The 7482-nt window shown below is 47.6% G+C and overlaps 1 pseudogene; it reads left to right on the top strand.

The window, feature by feature from the left end:
• The first annotated feature begins 3189 nt into the window (after positions 1 to 3189).
• LOC136506562 (uncharacterized) lies at positions 3190 to 5706 on the top strand (annotated as a pseudogene).
• Positions 5707 to 7482: the final 1776 nt, after the last annotated feature.

Below are 7482 nucleotides of genomic sequence, written 5' to 3'. Positions count from 1 at the left end.
GCACAGCCTAGTCTCGAGGACAAGATTTTCTTAAGGGGGGGGTAGAATTGTAACACCCTAAAATTTGAATAAATTTAAATTGGCTAAATGGATTTATTTTTATTTATGTGAGCATTTAACATAGGCCAAATAGTAAATTTATAAAAATAAAATCAATCTCTAAGTTAGATACATGCTTGAGCATTCATGCTGGTGCATACTTTTTATTGTGATGATTGGCTTTTATCAAAAAATTCAAAAGGAATTCAAATCTATTTGAAATTGTATTCAAAAGTTTGGAAAACTAAAAAGAAAATGGATAAAACCTCACCTCTCTCACTCTCTCGGCTTTTGGCCCAGCACGTAGCCAAGCCCAGCTCGCCAAGCTACGCAGGCCCGCTCCTCCTTCCTCCTTCTTGGGCCGAGATGGCCAGCCTAGCTCGGCCGATCAGCCAGTGAGTGGCAAGGCCAGCCCACCTCCTCGGAGTCACTGATAGCGTAGGCCCGCACCCTTCTTCCTCCTCCGACTCGGCGACAAGCCAGACTCTATCCCGAACCGGACGCCGATTCTTCATGTGTGGCCGTTCGCGCTGCCCGTCTCCCCTATAAAGTCCAAGAGCCCGCGTCCGCGATGCCCTTTGCAACCCTAAGCGAACTGCCGCCTTCGCTCATGCGCTCAAGGTCGCAGCAAGCCTCAACCCTAGCCACCATTGCCGTTCTCCGTCGCCACGCCGTTGGTTCCGCCGTTGCATCGCTTCACCGCCGTCGTAAGCCATCATACGGGCTTCGCGTTGCATCTACGAGGCCACATGTCCTCTCCATTCTCTTTTTCTTGCACCTGGTTGCTCACAGCGCGTCGATGACCTTTGCAGGGACACGGTTGCCGCCGTTCGAAGCCGCACGCTCGCCTCGGGTTCCCTCGGTCTCCATCTTCTAGCTAGGTAAGATCGTCTCGATCCCCGCTTTCATTTGGCACCGGTACTATCAAGTTTGGTGCACGAAATCGCCCAAGCCGATTACACCGACGAGCTCCCCACCGCCGGTAATGGCCGCCACCGCGCCGGAGTACTATGCCGGCCGGCCAGCTCTCTTTTCCCCTTGGATCTGATCTCAGCCGTCCGATCTGGATCGGACGATCCATAATAGAAGATACCCCTTCGCGTGGCACTTTTGCTAAAGAGCCCCTGCGGTTTTTAATAATAGAACCCGCAGTCCAAAGCGTATTCCAGGGAATACGTGTTCTCGTTTTGAAAACGTATTTTCCAGTTTGCAGATTCAAATAGAAATTCCAATTAATTACAGGTTTGCCACTGCCTTTAATTGCTCATAACTTATTCGTTTTAACTCCAAATTGGACCGTTCAACTTGCGTTAGATTCATCTTTTCGAGATCTATCTGTTCATATAATTTGTCATCATGTTTTTGAACTTTAAAATTCAAGTTTAGATTTAATCTATTTCTTTAATAGGAAAACTTGCTTTATCCATAACTTTCTCGTTATAGCTCCGTTTTTCGTGATCTTTGCGTCTGTGTGATCGTAGCAACGTGTAGAATAGTTTTATAAACTTTTCAAAACTGTTTGTCTCTATTGGGGTACTGTTCTAATTAAATCTATTTATTTGCCTCGTGTATGATTGCTCGGATGATTGTATGTTGCTGCTTGGTGTTGTTGATCGAGTTCAGACGGTGAGGTTTACGTTGGTAATCAAGAGAACTTCTACGACCAGCAAAACCAGCAAGACTTTCAGAAGAACTTTGATCAAGGCAAGTATAGCTAATGACCTTCCTTGTTGTCCTATTCATAATGCTCACTAAAATACATATGCATGTGTCTTCCTTGCTACCTATGGTAGGATTGCCTAGAGATTGAATACTCAGTTACCTTGAAAACCTTGGGATATATGCATGGGTAGTATTTATGCTAGTGCTAAGCAATGACAATGATCATGTGAATTGATTAATGGAATAAGCAATATATTAAAAGATGACTAAAAGGACTTATCCTTTGGCAAAAGCTGGGACAATCCGTACAGCTGTGAGGGCTACATGGCTCTGGCTCTAGTCGTTTAAGAAACCCTTTTCTAGCTGGTTTGAGGTTTGCGAGTTGGGTATAGGATAACCTCTGTCCTGTTGAGCCTAGCTATGGAAGCGACCTTTTATATTTTTGGAAGGGGGTTCCTATATCCGATGACCCTACGGCCCTGGCCGGTTAGGCGAGCTCTTAGGTGGCTTTATATGGTGTTCGGTGTTTGGACATAATTAACCCATACATTTGAACAACATGACTCACAGTGAAAGTGTACAACCTCTGCAGAGTGTAAAACTATTATAACAGCTGTGCCCACGGATACGGGCGACCCGAAAAACTGAGGGAATATACAAGTTCTTAATTGAAACATGATAATTGTTTATTTGTGATACTTTATTGTTATTCATTATTCGATCACATTGGATCATTGTGACATGGGATCATTGCTACCTTGATGTTAATAAATGCTAAACTTGATGATGACTTAAATGCTAACCGCAGTAAACCAGTGTCAGCTATTTGAGCCTCATGAACCCTTAGTTATCTTGTTAAGTACGACATGTACTTATGCCTTGCTTTATCTTTTATGTTGGAAAATCCCGAATGGGTAACAGGTCAAGATTGGATTGAAGATTACCGTGATGAGTATTAGGCAGGGGCGGACCCAGCGCTAGGGCAACCAGGGCCATTGCCCTAGTCGCAGCGCCGAGTCTTGAGTCGCGCCGCTCGGCTCCTCGCTCTCCTGGCCGGCTCCACGCCGTCGCCTGCCGCTGCCCCTCACCGGCTCGCCCCCTCCGGCCTTCGATTTGCGCTCCGCAGGCCGCTTCTCCGCCATTGGCTAGTCGCTGGCCACCCGCCCGCCGTCAGCCGCTGCCCAAGTGGCCGCCCCGGCGCCCGGCCCCGCTCGGCTGCCCTAGTCATGGCGAAATCCTGGGTCCGCCCCTGGTATTAGGCTTGGTGTCAATCAGTTGACGTCCCTGTTGGAGCTTCTGCAAGATAGTTATTTAGCCAATATTATATCTATGTTTGAGACTATGTGTTGAGTATTTATTCGCTATGTAATAAACATTGTGTTGGTATAATTCACAATTTATCTATTTATGTGTGCGACCGTTCTTAGAGTGCACGCTTTTATTGTTAAAATTGGGTGTGACACCCGCGCCCCCGCCCGCCGCCCCCGCTCGAGGTGCGAGGCCGACAGCGACCGCCCGGCGCCCGACGCCCGACGCTGCAGCGCTGCCTGTGCCCGACCCGCCGTCCACTTCGTGCTCCGGCCGTCACATCGGTCAACGGCGCGAGCGCGAGTGCGAGTGTGTGACGCAGCTCACCACCTCCGCTTCGGCCCACTACTTGGAACTACAGATCCAACCCAAGCACGGGGCGTCGTCACCCCCAACCCAACTCGACCCACGCCCCGCCGCTTCCGCCGAATTCGAGTACCCCAAAGCCGTGCGCCTTGCCGGAGCGGTCCATCGTGCTGGCTCCAGCCGCATCCGACATCGGCATGCCGGAGCGGCGCATCGTGCCGGCTCCAGCTGCATCCGACATCGGCGTTCTTCCCCTGGACGCCCTGCGCGGGATCCTATTGCGCCTCCAGGCAAAGGAGCTCTGCCGCCTCCGCCTGGTCTGCCAGCAGTGGGGGTCCCTCCTTTCCGACCCGTACTTCGCCGCGGCCCACGACACGCGGCATCAGGCGGTGCTCATCATCGCCGGCTACAATGACGACGCGGGGTGCGACGTGCTGGTGGATATCATGGATGTCTCCGGGCAAATCGTCAATAAGGTGCACCGAATGGAGGGCGACAGAACCGTGAGCGTCGCCCTTGACGGCGTCTGTGTTAGGAAAATCGACGACAGCTGCAGCAGCTACCGACTGTTCAACCGGATTCGCCAAGAATTGTATTACTTACCGGACAGATTACTCGATCCGGCTACTGGAGCTGTGTATCGCATACCAGACAGCTTTGCAGAAGAGCATGTGGAACTCGCTTCGAGCTTGGTCACTGAGCCCAAGTATCTGTTTGGACAGGTCGCTCGCACAGGGGAATACAAGATATTTCGAATGCTATTCCATTTTTCCATTGGGAACGGAGGTGAGCAGATGCCTAGCAGCTGTGCAGGGTGGAGGAGAGCCACGCCCCTTGAAGAAGGCATTCAGATGAGTAGGTTTACCAGTGTGGTAGTTAATGGGGTTGTCTACTTCCTATGTTTTGATCCACACCGTTCTATCACCTTGGATAACCAAGTTAGTGAGAAAGATTTGATATTTACATTCGACCTTGAGACCGAGGCATGCCACCGCGCGCCCCCCCCCCCCCCCCCCCCCCCCCTGATGATGCTAATCTGATGTTCTACTGCCTTGGTCTTCCTCACGGAAGGCAACTGACAGTAGCCAACCTGAATCGCTTCTTGGCTCAGCTCCGTATATTGACGTTTGGGTTCTACTGGACTTTGCTAAGGGTCTCTGGGTTAAAATGTACAACATAGAGTTTGAAGAATATCCCATTCTTCGGCCCGTACATCCCTTATTTGTGTTTGGTGACGTGAGGATAATCCTATATAAACAAGACCATGACTATTTACAGATTTATGATCCAAGAACCAGCACACTTACTAATACAGTGGAGTCAAAGCATTTCTCTGCTGTTGCTAGGTACGCAGGAAACCTATTGAGCTTAAAGTGCTGAGTACTAATGAGGTGAGTATTCTATTGTACTTGTCTTTGTAATGAACACTTGTCATTTACTGATGATAAGAAAAATGTATTGATAACTGATGGATGCTTGAGAGTAGCTTTCCTCTTTAAAGGTGCTATCTGCATATTGGTTGTTAGTGTTTATTAATTATTATTGCCATGGGTGATGACACTTTGCACATCCCCCTTCTGGTATGGGTGCACCAGTTTGCAATGTATGATCAAAAGATCCTTTTTCTAATGTGGGCTTTGTGCCATGCATTTGAAAAATGTGTTGGAACAAGTAGATGTAATGGCCGTTTTGAGTTAATTAATTTCCTTAAAACTTGTGCTTGAATGGGTAGTTTTAATGGGTCTGTTGACTTTAGATGTGCTATAGGCACGGTGCATAAAATAATTATATTCCGTGAATACCCATGTTGAAAATGCATCCTCTTAGGACATGGTGCATAAATAGAAGTTTTATTTGTCTTACTGAAAGTGTACCCACGATGACATAAGGATGAGATAATTCGTCCTCTTAGAGTCTTAGTTTCTTTGTTTAGTCACTAAATGGTGTTTACTTGAAAGCACTGGAACATCTCCCTTCTACTGTTACATATGCTCGTTTTCAACATTCTGCACAGTTTAGGGCAGACTGTATTCTTGCTGGCCAAATTTCAATTGTACAACTTAAAGATACCAAATGGTTGATTAATGTGGGTTCTTAAGTCTCATCTGGAAATAGATTTATGACTGATTTTCCATCTGTTGGTTTGAGATTTGTAGTGTTTACCTTTGAACAAAACTAGGAATTGCGAAGCGAGATTATATCTCCGTCTGGTTTCTGTGTATTCATATATGCCACTCGCTGATTTCTATCATGTTGATTTCTGAGTGATATTACTTTTCCATGTTCTTCATGTTTTTATTTGTTTATTGCAGGTTTTGTCCTAGTTAAGGTTTATATGATTTAAAAGTTCAAATATGAACTTCATCTTAGATCCTGACACCACTATGCTCCTATCCAGGCAGGCTGTGCAAGCGGTAGAGTCTTACCGCCTGTGACCAGAAGGTCCCAGATTCGAGTCGCGGTCTCCTCGCATTGCAAAGGCGAGGGTAAGGCTTGCCACTAACACCCTTCCCCAGACCCCGCACAACGTGAGAGCTCTCTGCACTAGGTACGCCCCTTTCTTAAGTGGCTGTGCCTTTCTCAAATAACTGAAGGAAGATATGAATTAGGTTCTTTTGATGAATAATGTCAAAAAGAAATATTATGTTCTTCTGTTGTGTATACTTGGCAGAAGGAATGGACAATCCATGCTATGGCTATGCTATGCAGCTTAGGTGATTGCAACAGTACTACAAGTGTTTTTATTTTTTTTCCCTTTTTTGCTAGGCTATTTTGTCTATTACATCATCGGCACAACTACTCTGTGCATTGCTGTATATATTGATTTATTTGGATTAATTTTTCAATTTGCTTTGGTGCATTTGTGCTGGTCTAGTGCAAGCGGTAGAGTCTTACCGCCTGTGACCGGAAGGTCCCGGGTTTGAGTCGCGGTCTCCTCACATTGCACAGGCGAGGGTAAGGCTTGCCACTAACACCCTTCTCCATACCCCGCACAGAGCGGGAGTTCTCTGCACTGGGTACGCCCTTTATTTTGTCTATATACATCATCGGCACAACTACTGTGTGCATTGCTGTATATATTGATTTATTTGGATTAATTTTTCAATTTGCTTTGGTGCATTTGTAGTCATATCACTGTGAATTTGCTTAGGAATAAGTCTATTTTGCCTCAGACCATCCACTTTTCTGGTTACCTTCTCTGAAATGGTAGAGCAAAGAATTTGCAGGGAAGACCTTTCTGAAACTAGGAGTCGCTGCAACATGCTCTAAAAAGACTGATTATCACATTAAATGTTCATTGTAAAATTGCGTTTCTCTCATCAAACCAGAAGCATTCACACCAAAATTTTGAGAGTATAATTTTTTTAGTCGATTGGGTTCATGAATTACCTTTCATGTTCAGAGGTCTGCAACAAGATAGCAGCTACATTCTGCTTCCAGATCATTAAGATGCTGTATTTTTCGCTTCCAATCTGACCAGCGCTGGGCCGCTGGCAGACATATATCTCTACCAACTACCATATTATACTTTTGTAAGCGTTGGCCGCCCCCACCCCCCTTCGCTAATCCTGCCCCCACCGTATCATGCCCTTCGCTAATCCTTCCTCACTCATTTCGAGAAGCAGTAACTTTTCCAAAAGCACCTCGTAAAACTCATCTCTGCTTAGTACTCCCTCCGTACCTAGATTAGTTGTCGTTCTGGGCTTAGCCCGTTTTCACAAAGAGTGCTGCTGTTGCAGTATGCGGTTGATGCTTGACGCGTTTGCCCCTGGCCAAGCCATCCGTTGCGCTGCGTGTCTGTTCCGCTGCCGCATTCAACGCGTGCGTGCTTTCCTCGTTCGTCGCCCGCATTCATCGCTAGCACGCGCGCCTCCCGCGACTCCCTTCTTCTCCGTAGCCGCTGCACGCTCTCCCACAGCAAGCTCGCCTCCTTCACCCCCCTTAGGACGCTCGCCGCTGGACGTCGCGGTGCAGGACGTCTCGTCGGACTCCATTGCGCCGTAGGACGTCGAGCCGCTGGACAAAGTCGAGATGGCACCGCATGAGGTGTCGGACTCCGTCGCGCTGGACACCGTCGAGGCTCTGGACTCCGTCGATGAGGTGCCAGACTCCGTCGAGATGGTGCAGTGTCCTCGTTGCGGCACGTTCCACGCTGGCGGCGTCTTC

This window comes from Miscanthus floridulus, chromosome 15 (genome assembly GCF_019320115.1).
Source record: "Miscanthus floridulus cultivar M001 chromosome 15, ASM1932011v1, whole genome shotgun sequence".
In the NCBI taxonomy this organism is placed as follows: domain Eukaryota; kingdom Viridiplantae; phylum Streptophyta; class Magnoliopsida; order Poales; family Poaceae; genus Miscanthus; species Miscanthus floridulus.
Note: the sequence above shows the minus strand (reverse complement) of the source record. Positions and strands in the feature narration are given on the sequence as shown.